General features: G+C 39.1%; 1 pseudogene; it reads left to right on the forward strand.

Moving 5' to 3' along the window:
• The first annotated feature begins 7982 nt into the window (after positions 1–7982).
• On the forward strand, positions 7983–8944 carry LOC135365303 (olfactory receptor 2AJ1-like; annotated as a pseudogene).
• Positions 8945–21202: the final 12258 nt, after the last annotated feature.

Here is a 21202-nt window from a genome sequence, read left to right on the forward strand (position 1 = left end):
ATGGATGAGGGAATCAAGCACAGAAAAAAATGTTTTGAAAGTGACAAGCTTCTCAAGCATTACTTGTCATGGTTATGGAAGAAGCAACAACAACGACAACAACAAAGCTATCTCTAACGTCCTTCGCTTGGAATTGATAAAAAGACAATTTCAGCCACACAGCATTGAACAAAGCAAATAATTACATTTCCTGGCTCATACGTTTGGAGTGGACACTTCACTCCTCTCATACAGATCAGAAGAAATCAGTGAATATTTGTAAAATAATATTCTTTTATGCAAAGATTCCAAAAGATTCCAAAAACATACCCTCAAGAAGGTGACTGAGAAAACCACTTAGCCACAAGAAGATAATTTTCTACAATTATGGTAAGCAAGCAATGAGATATTGGAAAGGGGGGGAACATTCCAGAGGAATGAACCAAGAGGAATGGTAAAAAAATCAAAAATATGCTCCAAGGAAATAGAAAAGTGCCTTTACTTATGAATGTTCTTCATCTACAATATAAAAGGCACCCACAAATCTGCCCATTGAGATTTGAGAATATCTGAGAACAAATTCCTGTGTTTCTCCTGCTCTTCTTTATAGGACTGTTAATTGATGTTATCAGGACCTTGAAACACCAAATATTTTGCGTATTTTGATGACTTGCATTTCACAGGTCATGTAATAAGAAAAATCATTTCTAGACCTGCTTCGTACATCCTCATAACATGGCTAAATGCAACTTTTGGTTGTCTCCTTTTGGGGGTGTTGAACTTATTTTGTTGGAGAAAATTAAGTGAACCAAACAAGGAGAGCTTGTTGATTCGTGATGATGGTTAATAATCTTGACTTCCTTCTTCTGGACTAAGAATCGTATTGCACTTCCCTTGTCCTTGAAGTATGGGATGGTCTGTAAAACATCAGGGAAATAAGCATGTGTAACACCTGGCTAGATGATTTAAGATCAAATAACTGTCCTTCCATGTCCTCTTTTCACATGTCACAGACTGCTGATGTTCACAGCAAGAGAAGTATCATTAGCTGCTTCTGAAGAGATGCAAGTTCCAAGATGATATGTGGCATGATCACGAATTCCATCTTTTTTATTTTATGATGTGGGGACTTTTAAGCCATTGTTGGTTAAGCAGCATAGACTATATGTTTTCCAGTCTCTAGACACTTACACATTCATTGACTTATTCCTGGCTCAGACATTGTGTCATTTCAATGAGAAAGTGCGGGTGTATATATATAAATATATGTATATGTAAATATATATTTTTATATATAAAGCCAATTCGCACATAGTCTCTGACATAAAATATGTGAACATACTGAAGTGAGATATAATAGAAAATTACATATATGGAAGAAAAAATTCATACACTTTTCTCAAATTTTTTGAATTAATGAGGAGTACAAGAATAAAAAGGAATTTGAAAAATCATATTTTTAAAAATATTTTATTTGACAGAGAGAGTGCACAAGCAGGGGGAGCAGCAGAGGGAGAGTGAGAAGAAGCTCTCTGCTGAGCAGGGTTCCCAACACGGGGCTGGATCCCAGGACCCTGGAATCATGACCTGAGTCAAAGGCAGCCGCTTAACTGACTGAGCCACCCAGGTGCCCCCAAAATCATAATTTTCATTAAGGTATCTGTCCATGTGCTGTATATTAGTTTTAACACTGTTGCTTTGAAGTGTAAACAAATTTTATCTTTTCAGCTTTTCAAAATAGACACTGAGTCTATCAAAATAAACTAGGCTTTTAACTTGTGTTGACTATGCCCCTCTTCAATAAATTCCCCATGAGAGACAGGAAGTGATCATGGAATGTAGGAAGTTTCTCAAAATTGTAGATATTCTCAGCCTTTGAGGCTCCACATAACCTCTCTCCTCTCCAAAATTATTCTCATTTATAAATTTCTTTCTTCCATGAGCAAACATTTTTTTAAAGATTTATTTATGGATTTAAAGAGGGGGAGGGCAGGCAGAGAGAATCCTCAAACAGACTCAGTGTTGAGCATGGAGCCTGATATGGGGCTCTATACCAAGACCCAGAAAAAGGAATCTAAGCATAAGTAGAAAACATCAAGAAATCACAAAGGAGACAACAAAAGAAGAAGACAGGAACAAACTACAAAACAGAGAACAATTACCAAAATTGCAATGTAATAGTAAGGCTGTCACTGCCAGTAATTACTGTAAATAAAAATGTATTAAATTCTTCAGTCAAGGGGTGCCTGGGTGGTTCAGTCATTCAATCGTCCAACTCTTGATTTCAGTTCAGGTCATGATTTCAGGATCATGAGATCAAGCCCTTCATCAGGAGATTCTCTCTCTCCCTCTGTCCTTCCCCTGCTTGTGTCCTCTCTCATAAATAAATAAATAAGTAAATTTTAAAAAATATTTTATTTATTCATTTGACACACAGAGATACAGAGAGGGAGAGAGAAAGCATGAGCAGGGAGAGAGGCAGAGGGAAAGGGAGAAGCAGGCTCCCCGCTGAGCCAGGAGCCCGATGCGGGGCTCGATCCCAGGACCCTGGGATCATGACCTGAGCCGAAGGCAGACACTTAACCATCTGAGCCACCCAGGTGCCCCAATAAGTAAATTCTCCAATCAAAAGATGTAGAGTGATTGAATGGATAAAGTACCAAAATACCAATATCCAACAATATGCTCTGTATAAGAGACAAACTTGATCTCTAAGGACATACATCGGGTAAAACTGAAAGGGTGACGGAAGAGTTTCCATGCGAATAATGGTCAAAACATAGCAGGAAAACATATGCTTATATAAGAGAATATATGCTTTGAGTCAAAATCTGGCACAAGAGAAAAAAGGTCAATAGCTAATAATAAAGAGGTGTGTATGTACACAACATAGAAACACACAGATATACATGGAAAGCCAATATTAGCAGATATGAAGAGTGAAATTGACATAATACAATATGAGTAGGTGACTTAAACCCCATTTTCAGCAATGGGTGGATCATCCAGGGAGAAAATCATTAAGGGAACCACTGACTTGTACAATGCTTTAGACAGAATGGACCTAACAGACATATAAAGAATTTTCAGTCCTACATCAGAACAATACACGATTTTTTTTTTCTCAAATCCACATGGAACATTCTCTAGGATATATTATATATTAGGCCATAAAACAAGTTTTAACTCATATAAGAACTGACTATATCAAGTATATTTTCTGATCCCATGGGTGGGAAAATAGAAGTCAATAGCAAAGCAATATTTACAAATATACGAAATACAAACACACTCCTGAACAACCTATGGGTCAAAAATATAATTTGAGATTATATATAATGTATATGTATATATAATATATAATATGATATACATAATGCAGCAAAAGGATTTCTAACAGAATAGTTTCTTGCAATAAAAGTCTACATTAAGGGGCGCCTGGGTGGCTCAGTCAGTTAAACCTCTGTCTTCAGCTCAGGTCATGATTCCATGATCCCAGGGTCCTGGGATCAAGTCCCACATCAGGCTCCCTGCTCCGCAGAGAGCCTTTTTCTCCCTCTCCCTCTGCTACTCCCCCTGCTTGTGCTCTCTCTGTCAAATAAATAAATACAATATTTTTTAAAAGGCTACATCAATAAAAAAATAAATATTTCAAATAAATAAATTTATATACCTCAAAAACTAACAAAAGAAGAACATACTAACCGCAAGTTACCAGAAGAAAGAAGAAATAAAAATTACCTCAGAAATAAATGCAATCGGGGTGCCTGGATGTCTCAATCGTTAAGCATCTGCCTTTGGCTCAGGTCATGACCTCAGGGTCCTGGGATCGAGCCCCACACTGGGCTCCCTGCTCCGCAAAGAGTCTGCTTCTCCCTCTCCCACTCCCCGTGCTTGTGTTCCCTCTCTCACTGTGTCTCTCTGTCAAATAAATAAAAATCTTAAAAAAAAAAAAGAAAGAAAGAAAGAAATGCAATCAAGAACACAAATGCAATAGAAAACATCAGTAAACTAACAGCTGGTTTTGAAAAGATAAATTTTTTGTTGTTGTTAGATACACAAGGACAAAAATCAAATAAACAAAATTAAAAATGAAAGAGGAGACATAGCAACAGATAATACAAAGTTACAAGGAATCATAAGAAACTTCTATTAAGAGTTACTCTACAAAAATTTGTTAACAGAAAAAGAAAAAAAAAATTCCTAGAAATATCCAACCTACAAAGATTGAATCATAAAGAAATAAAAAATCTAAATGAAGAAAGAACAGGAAGACTGAAACAGTAATCAAAGAAGAGCAGGGAACACTTGCAAATAATCTTACCAATCTTACCAGGGAACTGTTACTGTTAAACGAAGGCCAGAAAATGACACCACAAAAACAAAACTACAGACAAATATCCCTAATGAAGATAGTTGCAAAAAAGCCTCAATTAAATACTAGCAAACCCAATTCAAGAGCACATTAAAAAGAATCATACACAATGACCAAGTGGGATTTATCCCTGGGATATAAACATGATTCAACATATACAAATCAGTAAACACGATAAACCATATATTTAACAAAATGATATAAAAATCATATGATCATCTCAATAGGTGCAGGAAAAAACATTTGATAAAATGCAACATATTGTCTTGATAAAAACTCTCCAAACATTAGTTATAGAAAAAAAAAAAACACATAATAAATCAATACTAAAAATGCTGAAAACTTTGTTTCTCTAAGATCAGAAACAACACAAGAATGATCATCTTAAAATTTCTATTCCATATAGTACTGAGAGTTCTAGCCAGAACAATTAAGCAAGGAAAAAATAAAAGATATTCAAAGTAGCATTATCTTTTAGTATAAATATAAGCATGTATATCAGACTTAATATTCCCAGGATTTCTACATTAAACACCTCAAGATAAATATTACTCAGGAAGTAATGATCTATTATTTTTGTCTTTCATCTTACAGTCAAAATTTTAATATAAAGATGTAATGTAGGAACATATAAATAATTGAATAGATGTGTAGTCTTACTAATTTTATTGAATAGTTTCCTTCTATTTAAATGTAATTTGCCTTCTGTTTAAATTTAAGGAGATATTCTGAATGTTTTATTCATGTCCTGAGAGATGTGACAGAAAAATGAAGAGTATTTTTCAAACTAGTTAAGTCAAATTAGTGCTGCATAATGAATTTTCAAAATCTTGACAAATGTAAAAGGGTAAAAAATATTTGAGCATATTGCATTCACTAGGTAAAGTGCATGGAAGCCTTTCTTTTACCTGGGAGGCAAGTTTGGGATATGACTGTGTTTATAGCTAAAGACTTGGTATCTAATGATGACAGCATCTTCTATAATTAGTCTCCAAACTTCTAGAGGTTAGGATGGTGTAAACTGCATGTTACATCTCTTTACTTACATTTAGTATTATTAGACAGAGAATATTTAATGTCACATAGAGAGAAAGAGACTATAACTTTATAAGGGTAGTGCAGATTTGGAAGATTTTACAGGATATGTAACATTTGTCTTCCCAATTTTAAACATAGTGTTAGGAAGCTCACCATTAGAGTATACCTCTTCGGATTCAAGAACAGATTTCATTCAACATTCTGGGTGGCATAGAAGGTATCATTTTATCTATCATTCTAGCATCATGGAAGGATATTCCAGATGCCTGATTGACCAGTTAGGCAAAGATTCTTAAAAGATGGTTGTACACCTGGGGGGCTTAGTTGGTTAAGCAGTGGACTCGATCTCAGCTCAGCTCTTGAACTTCAGGTGCCCCATGGAAGTGGAAAGAAAGTAGCAGAACCTAGAAGATGAAGTAGTTGTTGAATTTATTATGGAGTACTTCTAATATCTGAAGACAAAATGTAGACAAAATATTCTTGTAGAGGCAGCACGAACTCTTTAAAAATGTAAATATAATAGATATATTGTGGATAACTTTGGATATCAGAGTCCATAGTCAAAAATACCTTGAACAAACATTTACTGAGAACCTACAATAGGCCAGGGACTACTATGTGATGGGGTTCTGCAGAAAATAGACATTACATATACTTTTTTTTTTTTTTTAAGATTTATTTATTTTAGAGAAAGAGAGACAGGGAAAGGGAGGGAAAGTGTTAAGCAGACTCTGTACCTGTGTGCACAGCCTGACCTGGGGCTTGATCTCATGACCCTGATATGACAACCTGAGGCAAAACCAAGAGCTGGGCATTTAACTGACTGTGTCTCTCAGATGCCCCCACACTTCTCAACACTAAAATCGAGTATGGATTTTTAATGAGAATGAGCATAACAATTGAAATCATTAATGGAAAATGGAAAACCAGAATGACAAAATTATTTTTGGCAGTGAGAAAAACAGTCAACAACTTTGGATAATGATATATTGAATTTGAGTTGTCAATAATATTCATTGATTTTTTTATTCATAGATTTTAAAGAGTAACTTATGATCCACCAGTTCATGGAAGGCATCGATGCCCTTAAATCTCAATCCATGTCCTTACCGAATTTTACTGAGCTGTTGGTCAAACCAGTCAAAACAGCAAGACCTACTTAAACATGTATATATCTGCAACGTCATTCAAAGGTTAATCTTTTCATATACCTAACGTTATAGCAAAACAGTGGTCACATTCCAGGCCATCAAACTAGAGTGTAGAGGTTTATTTCATAATGAAGAATCTCAATAATCACTACAATAAAACAGAAAAATACACATTATTTATATTTTATCAGGGACATATTTGTACATTTGCTTCCCAAAGGGAAAACCAAAACACATTCCATTCAAACTTAAAAGAGTTTTTTTGTTGTTGTTTTTAAGATTCATGGTGCTTGAACTTACAACCCTGAGATCAAGAGTCACATGCTCTACTGACTAAGCCAGACAGGAACCCCAAACTTATGAATAGTTCTTGAAGAAGGCAAATAACTTGTTTTATATGTTATTTATTTTTCAGGATTTGCAGCAGTGTTTTCTTAAATTCTCTCTGTGTGTATAAGTATGTATGCATGTATATCTATTTATTGAGGGATAGATCATACATAGTGAATTTGTGCACATATAGTAAAGGGAACACTTAAGTCACTACCCACATCTAAACAATTTCATTATTTAGGAAACAATATGATTCTCTATATAAAGAATTAATGAAATATAATTCAATTTTGAGGAGTTAATAAAACTGGCCCAATTAAAATATATTCTCATTTTAACTGAATAAAATTTTCATTTTTTACATTTAAATGCTGATATTTACAAATTACAGATTAAATTATAAATACAGATTAAGCTAGTTTTTATAGTATATCATTACTTATTATTTTAGAAAGATGTATAAATAATACATTTCATTTTCTTTAAGCTTTATCCAAATAAAAAATGAGACAGAAAATTGAGTTCCATATGCTATTCATTTATTCAGGTATAAAGGATATTATTGAGCAACTACTATATACCAGGCATTGTGTAGCCATTCAGTTTATACAAAAGGCAAAACAACGATTTCACATTGGGAAGTTTAAGTTCTGATGAGTTAGAATGACCATAAAAAATAAATGTAGTTCATAAGTTTATTGAATATGTAAAAGATGAAAAGTGATTTGCAAAATACATCAAAGGACAGCACAGTAAGGAGAAATAGGCAAGTCGGGGGTTACTGAGATTTTAAGTACACTGTTCAGGGTAGGTCTCATTTAAAAAGTGACCTTTGACAAAAGATTGAAGTGCATTTAAGAATACAGAATTAAGACTACATGGAGCTAACAGCTTTCTCAATAGACCAATATCATCAGTTGATTCAAACAAATAAATGGCCATGTTGTAAACCAAGCCCACTTCCAAAGCTGGTTGAGTCTGTTGACTTGAACTGCAAAATCTGCATCACTCTCATTTTATTATGCTTCTAAATGTAAATGAGTTTGAGATTTACGCCACTGCATTTTAGCTCTATTTTTTTCTATTTTAGGAAAAGAGTGGAGTTCATGATGGGGCATGAGAATCACAGTTTCACCAGTGATTTCATTCTTTTAGGACTCTTTTCTTCTTCTCAATCAAGTCTAGTTTTCATCTCCTTTATATTCATCATTTTTATTATGACTATAACAGAAAACACAATCATGATCCTCCTTAACCTCAGGGACTCAAGACTCCATACTCCAATGTATTTCCTGCTCAGCCATCTGTCTTTCATGGACATCTTGCATATTTCCAACATTGTTCCCAAAATGGTCACTGACTTTCTGTCAGGCAGCAGAACTATTTCATTCACAGGTTGTGGCTTCCAGATATTTCTATCCCTCACCCTCCTGGGTGGTGAGTGCCTTCTCCTGGCGGCAATGTCTTATGATCACTATGTAGCCATCTGTCACCCACTGCACTATCCCATTCTTATGAATGACTATGTCCGCATTCTCATGGCTAGAGGGTCCTGGATTGTTGGGACCGTCAACTTCATAGTCCACACAGCTTATGCACTCCAGTTTCCCTTCTGTGACCCAAGAGCCATTGATCACTTTTTATGTGAAGTCCCTGCCATGTTGAAGTTGTCCTGTGTGGACACAACACTCTATGAATGAGGAGTTTATGTAAGTGGCTTAATTTTTCTCCTTGTCCCTTCCTCCCTAATCCTTGCTTCTTATGTCCAAATTCTCCTTACTGTTCTTCAAATGAAATCATCAGAAGCACGGAAAAAGTCATTTTCTGCCTGTTCCTTCCACATGATTGTGGTCACAATGTACTATGGGCCATTTATTTTCACATACATGAGACCCAAATCATACCACACTCCGGGCCAGGACAAATATTTGGCAATATTCTATACCATCCTCACACCCACACTGAACCCTATCATCTACAGTTTTAGGAATAAAGAGATGTTCTGAAGGCAATGAAAAATATGCTCAAAGTCACTTTCTCCATTAAAGATAGTAATAAAAATGCTTGAAGCATGTGTTTTCTATATCAATATTCAATGATTAGAGACTATCCATTAGTCATATCTTTAGAAAGAAAATCAAAGTTTCTATCCATCAAGAGTGGAAAGTGGATTTTTCCAAACCTCCAATGAAAATAAAAAAAAGTTTTACAGGTATTTGTTTTATAAATACATACATCCAGAAATGTACTGTTCCCTCCCATGAAAAATTCTAAGAACTTATAAAAATTGACTTTTATAATACAATCACGTTATATGGGATCTATCCATATAACTTTTGTATTTCATGAAACAGTAAAATTATAATTCCAAGGTTACAAGCAGTTATCAAAAATTCATAAAAAATTATAGGCAAAAAGGGTGCAGGTGTTCAAGAGGTAAAAATTCTAGTTATATGATACATAAGTTAAAAATAAGTAAGTCCTGTGATGTAATGTAGAGCATGGTGACTGTAGTTAACAATGGTCTGTTGTATATAAGAAAGTGGCTGAGAGTGTAGGTTTTAGTAGTTCTCATCATAACAAAATGAATTGTAGCTCTGGGTGGTGACAGATGATAACTAAACTTATTTTGATAATTATTTTATAATATATAGATATATCAAATTTTTATGCAGTACACCTAAGAACAGTAGAATTATATCAATTATACCTCAATAAAACAGAAACATAAACCAATGTATTCTAGTATTTAATAAATCATATATTATTATGTATTTTAATATACTAATACATTATGTAACTTATTTGATATACTCAATGCATTAAATATTATTTAGTAAGAATAACATTTATTAAGAGTTATTTAAGAACTAGCATTCAGTTTCTATTAATATGAGTTCTAAATCATGAAAACACTTCCATTTGAAATCCACAATCCCTGTTTTCTTGCACAATGATGTAAACAAACATTGCATGCAAGAACCTCCATACATCAATTGCATCCCTGTCCTGGTACCCCTGGATCTTTTTTGTATTGTGAATGTCTGAGTGAGAGGGCTACACCTCTGTATAGAGAAAGTGAGGTAGAGGGGCCAAAAACAATCTAGCAGGCACAAGCAATTTCTGTTTTTGCTCCCTTTCAAACTTAATTGAGAGGGAATCTGGGAAACAAAATGTCAGAACTACATTAAATCACAAACCAGCACAACGACATGCATCACTCTGCCCTCATCTGGAAGTTTCGAAAAACAAAACAAAACTTTTCGGAACTCCACTTGAAATATCCATTGTTCATTGAATAGTTTGTTTTGAAACCTTTGTTACTGAAGTGAGAAATATATATACATACACTTACATATATACATTAGTTGTGGTACAATGAAAGTACTCATCCTTTCTAGAAGCAAACACAACATATTTAATGTGTGTATTAAAATTGTTTCTTGTTTTAGGTACACATATAGGGTTACATTTTGTAACATTTTTAGCATTTTATCCTAAAAATTAGTGCAAAGAAAAAAAATATTTTTTAAGACTTTGTTATTAATTGCCTTATAGAAGTAGTTGCTCCCATGTTAGAGGCATAGATATTTACAATTGTTAGATCTTCATGTTGGATAGACCTGTTAAGTAGGATAGAGTGTCCTTCCTCATCTCTTATAATCTTTGGTTTAAAATCTAATTTGTCTGATATAAGGATTGCCACCCCAGCTTTCTTTTGGTGTCCATTAGCATTGGAAATGGTTTTCCACCCCCTCACTTTTGATCTCGGGGTCTCTTTGGGTCTAAAATGAGTCTCTTGCAGACAGCATATAGATGGGTCTTGTTTTTTAATCCAATCTGACAGCCTATGTCTTTTGATTGGGGCATTTAGCCCATTTACATTCAGGGTAACTACTGAAAGATATGAATTTAGTGCCACTGTATTGCCTGTAAGGTGACTGTTACCGTATATTGGCTGTGTTCCTTTCTGGTCTATGTTGCTTTTAGGCTCTCTCTTTTCTTAGAGGACCCCTTTCAAGATTTCTTTAGGGCTGGTTTTGCGTTTGCAAATTCCTTTAGTTTTTCTTTGTCCTGGAAGCTTTTTATCTCTCCTTCAATTTTCAACGACAGCCTACCTGGATAGAGTATTCTTGGCTGCATATTTTTCTCATTTAGTGCTCTGAATATATCATGCCAGTCCTTTCTGGCCTGCCAGGTCTCTGTGGATAGGTCTGTTGCCAATCTAATGTTTCTACCATTGTAAGTTACAGACCTCTTGTCCCAAGCTGCCTTCAGGATTTTCTCTTTGTCTTTGAGACTCATAAGTTTTACTATTAGATGTTGGGGTGTTGACCTATTTTTATTGATTTTGAAGGGGGTTCTCTGTGCCCTCCTGGATTTTGATGCCTGTTTCCTTCCCCAAATTAGGGAAGTTCTCTGCTGTAATTTGCTCCAATATACCTTCTGCCCCTCTCCCTCTTTGTTCTTCTTCTGGGATCCCAATTATTCTAATATTGTTTCCTCTTATGGTATCACTTATCTCTCGAATTCTGCCCTCGTGATCCAGTAGTTGGTTATCTCTCTTTTTCTCAGCTTCTTTATTTTCCAACATTTGGTCTTCTATATCACTAATTTTTTCTTCTGCCTCATTTATCCTAGCAGTTAGAGCTCCATTTTTGATTGCACCTCATTAATAGCCTTTTTGATTTCAACTTGGTTAGATTTTAGTTCTTTTATTTCTCCAGAAAGGGTTTCTCTAATATCTCCCATGCTTTTTTCAAGCCCAGCTAGTATCTTTAAAATCATGATTCTGAACTCTAGGTCCAACATCGTACTAATGTCCGTATTGAGTAGGTGATTTTTTTCATCTTGTCATTTTGTGCAGAGCACAATAGATGAATGAGAGAACAAAATGCTAAGAGGGTAACAATGACCGCAGAAACATATACACTAAACAAATCAGAAAAGACCTGAAACTGGGGGAAAAGAAAGGGAAATAAAAAAAGAAAAAAAAAGAAAAAGATTAAAAAGATTAAAAAAAAAAAACAGGATATGATCAAATATGATCAGGCTGGTTCATAGGTCAGTGCCACACACTAGATTTTGGGTGTATTTTGGTCTGTTAGGAGAAACTGCCTCCCAAAAGTTTAAAGAAAGAAAAACTTACATATGTACAAAAATAAGGTTAAATACGATGAAGGGATGGAATATGACTCGAAAGATGAAAATTATAAAAGAATTGATAAGTTGTTTGAAAAAAGAAAGAAGAGGAATAAAAAAAAAAAGGAGGGTGAGAATGTGATCAGGAAGGAGACTAGAACAAAGCCATACACTAGAGATTTAGGGTATATTTTGGTCTGTTAGAAGCAACTGTATCCCAGAATTTTAGAGAGACCAACATATATATATATATATTAAACTACTACTATGAAGGGATAGAATATAACTCTTACATGAAAAATATTTTTTTTAAAAATGGGAATGATAAGTTGTTGGTTGAAAAAGGGAAAAAGAAAAATTAAAAAAAAAAAAAGAAAAAAAAAAAGAAAATTAAAAATATTCACTTTGAAAGACCAAAGAATCATGGGAAAAAATGCCATGAAATCCATGTGCTGTATTCCCCTAGTGCTGGAGATCTGCCATTCTCATTGATTGGTAAACTTGGTCATGGCTGGCTGATTTTTTTTTTAAGATTTTATTTATTTATTTGACAGAGAGAGACACAGTGAGAGAGGGAACACAAGCAGGCGGAGTGGGAGAGGGAGAAGCAGGCTTCCGGAGGAGCAGGGAACCTGATGCGGGACCCTGGGATCATGACCTGAGCCGAAGGCAGACACCTAACGACTGAGCCACCCAGGTGCCCCTCGGCTGGCTGTTCTTGCTGATCTTTTGGCGAAGGGTCCTGTTGCCGAGGTTCTCAAATGTCTTTTCTCCATCACACTCCTCTAGACCTGTGTGCAAATACAACATTGTATCCATGAAAGGGCACGACTTGTTTTCACAGCAGAGGAGCACGTCGCTCGGACACAGTTTTCGCTTTATAGTACCTCATCATGTGAAGATGATAAAATGAGCTCTGTTGGGGTTTTCATTTTATTCTTAATGTATTCCAGGCTGCTCTCAGATCCTAAACTGGGAGACCAGTGACGGAGATGACCACAAAGCTACTTGGGGGACAAGGCGACTTACCACCTTGGAAAGCCCTGAGGTAGGGACTTGAGTCCTGGGGCCGCCAGCCATCCATGCTTTCACTCCCCTCCCCAGAGTTATTGAGGGTCCAGTTGAGTGTTTTCTGCTTGAGCTTCTGGGCTGTAGCGTGGTTGATTTCTTCTCTGTTACCCTTATGTTTCTCTCCGTGATGACCTTTTGAAAACATTGAAAGTATGAGACTGATGATGACCAAACAATAAATATACAATAAAAAGGGAATATAAATAAAACGATTCTTACTGTTGTCTCCCAAGGGGATGATGTGTAATGCCAAACTGACAAAAAACAGAGGCCTAGAGTGTTTAAAGAGAATTATTGAAGTTTAAAATATTAAAAGTAGAAATGTACATATGCTTAAAATGTAAAGCAATCATATATAAACATAAGTATATTCAATGTGTAATGTATAATAAATATTATGCCATCATTTTGTAACTTGTAGATGTAACTTAATTAATGTTGTTGTGACTTAGATTTTGAGACCAAGGAAGTGTGCATGTCCCTTAATGAGAAGGAACATTTGTGCATGCACTGCAGTTTACTTATTCTGGAGGCTTTGGGATGCCCCTCTTGGCCCTGAGATCTGGATGATGTGTGTCCTTACCTAACAGGGTGTCTCCGGGTCCTTTCCCACTGACAGGTCTGGTATAAGCGTCTCTTTCTCTCTTCAGTACATTGAAGATCAATTTCCAAGGAAGTGTAGCTCTGTTTCCAAGGAAGTCGAGTCTTACCGGGTTTTGTATTTGAAGGGATCTTTACTCCAGGTCGTGGAATAACTGCATTAGGACATAAGACGGGTAAGGAAAGAAGAAACAGATCTTTCCTCTTCTTCTCTAGGCCGTGAGAAAGAGCAGTGAGATCTCTGCGTTCTGCTGTGGAAGCCCATTAGGCAGTGAGCTGCTGTGACAGGCAGGGCCCATGCTGAGCCTCCAGGACTGTCCCCTCAGTGAGCCCTGGTGGGGTGGGGTGAGGGCTGGAGACTTGGGCTGATTCTCCCCTCAGTGGTGTCAACAGGGCTGACAGCAACAGGAGTAGTCAATCCCTGATGTCAGCATTGGTGGCTAAGGCAACAAGCCTTTCCCTCACCGAAAAAAACAAAACAAAACACAAAACACAATTAAAATCTCATCAAGAAAAGTTTTCACAGGAAAATGGAAATTTTATACTGCATACCCTGTATGGTGGTGAGGGCCCAGCTAGAGAAGGGAGCCCTTGGGTGGGACATGGGTCCCAAAAGTCTTGACTGGGGAGCATGAATATAAAGGGAGACATTTCCCCAGGAATGATTTCTGAGGATGTATCGATCCTTCCACAGACTGCGCCTTTTCTCTCTGCCCAGCACAGTGGTGACTGTGTCATATACATTACCCATTTAATACAGCATGCCTCTGGGGCAGTGTTTATATTATCCCCCATGTAAAAGGAGAGGCAACAGAGGCTTAGTTTAAGTCCCTGTGGCAGTTAGATCTTCAAACAATAGGTAATTTTATGAGAAGAAGCCTACAGGCTCTTCAGTGTGTGAAGACCACAGAGTTGGGAGGGCACTCCCCCAGTCACTGTCTGATGTTAAGCTCTGGATCCAAGAAGGGAGTGATTGCCAAAATCAGGCCTTGGGCCCTTTTATCATCACTGAAGAGGATGCTTTGCCACTCTGGGGCAAATCATCCTGCGATTTTAATATAAAAACAGCTTTCTAGAAATAGCCTGCTTCCTCCAAGGATGAAATAGTCTTTGATACTGATTTAATTTTCAAAACCTTTAAATGTGAGATTTACTCCAGAGGCTGATAAATAAAGCAATAGAGCCAAGGGAATTGGTGAGGCTGGCTCCTGTGGGCCTCCCAAGGACTAGTTCTGTGAGCTGCCAGGACCTGGGCAGGACCAGGAGACCTGGCTAGGCAAACCCTCTGGAGGAGGACCCCTCACACCTTCGGGCAAGCATCTGTGATTGCAGGCATGACAAATACCTTTGAACCTAATGCTTATTACTTGTTCGCTGCATAGTTTAGTTATATATAAAAGTATATGACTCTAAATCAAGAGAAACTCTTTTGAGCAAAATGGGTTGTACGCTAAAATAAAACCATGTGTAGTCTAAAGGGCTATACTTCTTTGAATAAGAAATTTTAAAACTTCAGTTTACATGATAATATCGAACGAATTCAAACCATTCTTATGACATTCATGTTCTAAGAGTAGTATCCCATATTGTATTTCCTCCCATACTGCCTTTCATTATATTTTGTTTGTGGTCGCTTTTGAATATACCCAAGAAGCAGGATAATAATTCACTGAACTGGGGTTCAGAGATTAAGTGTCAACCTTTGCCAATCTCATTTATTCAGCACCCACCGCCCATTTTTTTTTTTTTTTCTGGAGTCTTTGAAACCAAATCTCGGAAATCATGATAACTTCTGTGTCAAATAAGGTTCTGAAAATATACACTTTACAAGGAACCTGTAGGAAAAGCAAAGGAAATGTCTTGCCAGCAAGACAGGATTGAGAAGCCAGAAAGAGGGATGGAATGTCCTGTCTCTGGCTGTTTGCCTAAGGCAGCTCCAGGAAGGGAAAGAGCTGTCACGTGCTCTCATTTACCCACAGGTATTGTCAAAAGTGCTTTGCATTTCAGGGCAGAGAAGCCCGGGTTCCCTTGGTGAGCAAGGCCCAGCTGGAAGCAGCTGCCTGAGAAGGGCTGGAAGCCTGGTGTGGGGCAGCGGATCCCTGGCTCTGGGGAAGGTTCTTCCTTGTTATCAGCTGTAAACAGATAAGATTGGAGCCAACCCACCCACCAGACCTCCAGTGGAGCTCCTGACTCCCTTTGAGCTGACACAAGGTGTGTGGGAAGTGGGACACCCTGTCCCAGGACTGAAGACCACCCCACCTCTGTGTCCTGAGTACTTCAAACAAGCTCTGGGGGAAATGTTCTGCAACAAATCAGGTGTAAAGGAATTCTCTGAGAGTGCGAAGGCAGTAGTTTTCAATGTGTACTGCCTATTGGGGTCTGAGGGGAAGCTCTGAATCCCTCCTAAAGCCACACCTCAAGGCCTCCTGCTCAGAATCCCTGGGCAGAGCCCAGCATCAGGATTGTTTACGGGGCTCAGGGGACTCCAGTGTTTAGCCGGAATGTGATTCTGCGGTCTGTGTTCTAGGTGGCTCTGTGCCCCCAGGGCTGGGAGTTCTCCTTTCTTGTCCTTGCATTCCTACCTTGTGGCCCAGGGCCTGATGTATGGTACCACACAATCTGGTGGTGTTCTTATGAATAGAGGAATAAGTGGATTATCACACCTCCACCCATTTTTCAGTGAGGGAATTGAGACGTGCGAAGTTCAGAAACTGGCCTGGGGATGTGTGACTATTGGCTGTGTGGAGGCTTGAACCCAGGCTCATCTGATCTACACTCTGGTTTGATTCAAGTTGCTTTATTTTATTGTTTAATGTGGACCAGGCATACTATTCTCACTGAGTCACACAGATTGTTCTATTTTAGTGGCATCCATTCTTATGACATAGACATTGATTTCTCCATTTTGTAGGTGAGAAAATTGAAGTTTCAAGAGTTGAGGGCTTGGACAGTGTGCCTCACAGCCTTGGCCCAGGCGGTGAAAGCTGAGCTACCCCTCGCAACCAGGACAGGGTGCTGTGGACCCCTGCTGGGGGCTCAGGGCTTCTGCGTGGGCACAGTGGAAAAGACTGGGTGGAGAGTCACTGCCCCAGTTCTGCAGGTAAGGCAGGGCTTTCTAGAGCAGGAAGTATTGATTTACCCCCACGGGGCAGTTACAGGGCAAAGTTACAGGACGTGGGCTCTGGGGGGCAGTGTTGAGAGCACTGCCTGCTAGACTGAGGGAGGTCTTGTGGGAATGACAAGCAGAACCACCAGGGTCCTTAGGAGGGGTGGAGGGCAGGAGGAGGAGCCGTGGGTGGAGCCAGGTGATGCAGGAGGAACTATGGCATGGAAAGGCCAGACCATGGGGAAGCTCTTGGATGCTTATGCAGGAAGTCATGAAGACCCCCTTAGGGATCAAGTGGGGATTAAGAGAAAAGAATAAACTCTAAACAGACTTAACGACCAGTATCATTTTTCTCTAATTTTGGAAGATGTAATGTATTCTGATGTTAGGGTCAGGGTGGCCGGGGCGGCGGGCGGCAAAGAATTGCACAAAGAGGGGCACCTGGGTGGCTGAGTCTTTAAGTGTCTGCCTTTGGCTCAGGTCATGATCCCAGGGTCCTGGGATGGAGCCGCGCTTCGGGCTCCCTGCTCAGCGGGAAGCCTGCTTCCCCCTCTCCCACTCCCCCTGCTTGTGTTCCTGCTCTCACTATCTCACTCTCTGTCAAATAAAAAAATAAAATATTTTTTTAAAAAATTAAAAATAAATAAGAATAAATTTAAAAAAAGGAATTGCACAAAGAGTAGAGCCACAAGCAGGACAGAGTGGGTTCACTCTCCCAGGGAAGAGAGGGGCCAGACACCAAGAGACATGTGAGCCCCGAGTTTCTGTCAGGCTGGGCCTTTTGAGGGGTGTTGAAGGTCGTGAGAGGGTTGCAGCCGTGCCCATGGGGGTGAGGGGAGGGGCTGATTCTTGGCCAGGTAGAGCAGCAGGTGACAGGTTTTCGAGGTGCTCTGACCCGGATGTGGGGTATGGTCAGGCTAGAGAAGAATGTGTTTTGTAGTTCGGGTCTCCTTTCAGCATGTAGGGCACTGTGACCTAGAAGAACAGACAGGGCCAACTGCACACACTCGTGAGGGTCACCGATTATCAACGCAGTGAAAAGACAACATACTGAATGGGAGAAAATATTTGCAAACTGCCTAACTGATAAAGGCTTAATATCCAAATTATTAGAGACTCATACAACTCAATAACACAAAAACAAATAGAAGTTACAAAATTGGCAGAGTTCAGAATAGACATTTTTCCAAAGAAAACACGCAGATGGCGAACAAATACATAAAGAGAGGTTCAACACCATGTGTCACCAGGGAAATGCAAATCAAAACCCAAAGAGATGGCACCTGACACCCGTCAGAAATGCTAGTGGTAAAAAGACCAGAAATAACACGGGTCAACCAAAATGTGGAGGAAAGCTCTGTTGTTGGGATTGTCCATGGGTGCAGCCACTATGGAAAATGGTATCAAGATTTCTCAAAAAATTCAATGTGAGGGGCTCCTGGCTGGCTCAGTCAGAAGAGTGTGTCACTCTTGATTGCGGGTCGTGAGTTCGAGACTCACGTTGGGGATACAGATTACTTCAGGGAAACTAATTTCAAAATAGGATAACGATATCATCCAACAATTCCCCTCCTAGGTGTTAAAATCAAGGAAAGTGAAATCGCTAACTCATAAAGATACGTGCGCATCTGCATTCATTGCCACATAATTCATAACAGCCAAGGGGACGTACTAAGTGAAATAAATCAGAAAGAGAAAGACAAATACCACGAGTTCACATATATGTGGAATCTAAAGCAAACCAGAAAACAAAAAACACAGTAACTCTCACTCATAGATACAGAGAACATATACATGATTTGCCAAGGTGAGGGGCAAGAAGTGGATAAAATAGGTAAGAAGGTAGAAACTAACCAAAAAAGGGAATATTAGGGCACCTGGTTGGCTCAGTCAGTTGGGCGGCTGCCTTCAGGTCAGGTCATGACCTCAGGGTGCTGGGATGGAGCCCCACATCGGGCTCAGCAGGGAGTCTGTTTCTGCCTCTCCCTCTGCCCCTCTCGCCCCTGCCTCTATGTGTGCTCCGCTCTCTTTCTCTCAAAGAAATAGATAAAATTTTTAAGAAGGAAAGTGTATGTCAAGAGGGAAATTGGAGAGCATATAGGACATCAATATATCACCTTCTAGCTTCCTATAGTTCAAGTACCTTAGTGAATTTATTCTATTCCCTTCCATTCTTCTGACCTACCAGAATTCCTCATTATGATGTGGTTGGATCTTTTGAGATGAGTTGTCAATTTCCGTAACTATTTCAGATCAGTAAGTACAGAGTATTTACCTTCCTAGGTGTGTGAGTCTTTGGATATTTTTATAGCCTTTTGAAGTATAATTATGTAACCGGAACTTCCATAGATCTAAGTGTATAATTTCAAGACTCTTGATATATGTACATACCAGTAAAACAATCACTGTAATGAAGGTGATGTACATGTATCCATCACCCTAAAATGATTTTCCCCCTTGTTTTATAGTCCATGATTAGCTTGATGTGTAATTTCTGTTGGTCCCTGCAGAGTCACTCTTTCCTCAGGGAGAAGTTTTTCTATAGGATGAAAGAATTGCCTGACTTCATTGCTCTGTATTGATAGGAGCTCATAATAGAAGTTGATCTAAAGATAAATTTTGTGGGCGACTGAGTGGCTCAGTTGGTTGAGTGTCTGACTCTTGATTTTGGCTCATATCACGAACTTAGGCTTGTGAGATTGAGCCTTGCATTGGGTTCCATGCTGAGCATGGAGCCTACTTGGGATTTTCGCCCACCCCACCCTTCCCCATGCCCCCACTCATGGTCACTCTCTATCTCTCTCAAAAAAAAAAAAAAAAGAAAAGAAAAAATTTTGAAAATTAGCCATTTAGAAAGTTCCGAGGCCTTTCCTGAAGGAGAGATGATACACTGACAGCTTAGAGAACCTAGCCCTTCTGTGTTGGCCAAAGCCTGAGTGGCAGGGCTGGAATATGTTGTGAGAGTGGTAGACCAAAGGGACAAAATCAAGATATGGATTGGACTGAATTCATTGATAGGAATATGCTCAGTTAAGAGTTGATATTTAAAGGACGACCCTGACCACTTGCATGTGGTGTTGATATTCTGGACGCTATATTGGGTCAATAAGGGCCAAATGTTGGGATTTCCTTGGGTATACCATTGAGGAAGGCAGGAAGAAGTCAGGAAGCATAAGAATCAGGCATGTTGAAACGGTTCTGTGATGTGCCGTGTGCTCAGCCATCCCTAATCGTGCTTGCTGAAAGACACAGCCATCCATGCACTACCTTCATCAACACACTTACAGAGGCATGGGTACGGGAGGTACCAGTGTCCTTGAGGAGCTCTGGGGGAGCTGTCCTACACTGCAGGAGAAGATGGGAGGTGAGGAGTGGCAGGAGAGGATGCTTCAACGAGCAGAGTCAAGGTGTGTGCAGTCACCCAGGAGCCACGGAGCCAGAATGGTAACCAGAGGACGGGAACCTCAAGGGTGTGTGCTATTGGACAGTTGATCAGGTCTGTCCAGATTGAAATTGTTGGGCAATGTAGCAGAAAAAATAAATATCTAGATTGAGTAGTTACTATAGTGAAGAGTCATGGTCTCTTCCCCAGCTATGAGCCCTAAGCCAGTGTGGGCCTCTGAGCCCCTAGAGTGAAGGAGAGACTGGACCCTTTTGGGAAATGACCCTACCACCTTCTACATGTGTGCCATGCATCTCATCTCCCACCTCCAACTTTCCCCAAATGTCCCCCAAGACACAGATATTCACTGGTGGGACCAACTCTGGAAAAAAGGGAAACACTACCTTTTCTGGGAACTTTTATAGAATGATTCCAAACATAGGTTGATGCCCAAAGACCAGGACTGTTACATGACCTGCCCAACAGTTGGAGTAGGGGCTTTGGAAAGTGTGGAAATAGAAGAAGCCTTGTCCTACATTTAACAGTTTGTTCACTGAGACCAGAGAGTCATCCTGTGCTCATTTCCCCAGGTCAAGAATGTGGAATGGAAATACTCATATTAGCACTGGTGGAATTCCCACTTTGGTTTCTGAACCTTGGTCTGATGTTTATTAGGAAAGAGGAGACCAAAGAGAGGCCTTTGGGACCATGCCCTTCCTCAGACTAAATCAGAGGCCATGCAATATCCTTGGAGGGATGGGAGAGATTAGTAAGATTGTGAAGCTCTGCAGAGAGGCAGAGTGGGTTATTTGTTCATTTTACTAGGCTGGTCTACTGTGGATACCAGATGGGTCACGGAGACTCACCCTGACTTTCACAAACTTCATGAGATGAAGACACAACTGCATCTGTGATTCTGTCTCTGGATTGCCCTGTGGAGGCAAACTGCCAGGTGGAACCCTGCAGCCCACTGGGAACAAACCTTTTACCCTGAGGTACTGCTTCTGAAGGAAGGTCTATGACCA

Source organism: Mirounga angustirostris, unplaced genomic scaffold (assembly GCF_029215605.1).
Source record: "Mirounga angustirostris isolate CCGP_5_RB_7025 unplaced genomic scaffold, mMirAng1.0.hap1 SCAF_7, whole genome shotgun sequence".
Taxonomy (NCBI): domain Eukaryota; kingdom Metazoa; phylum Chordata; class Mammalia; order Carnivora; family Phocidae; genus Mirounga; species Mirounga angustirostris.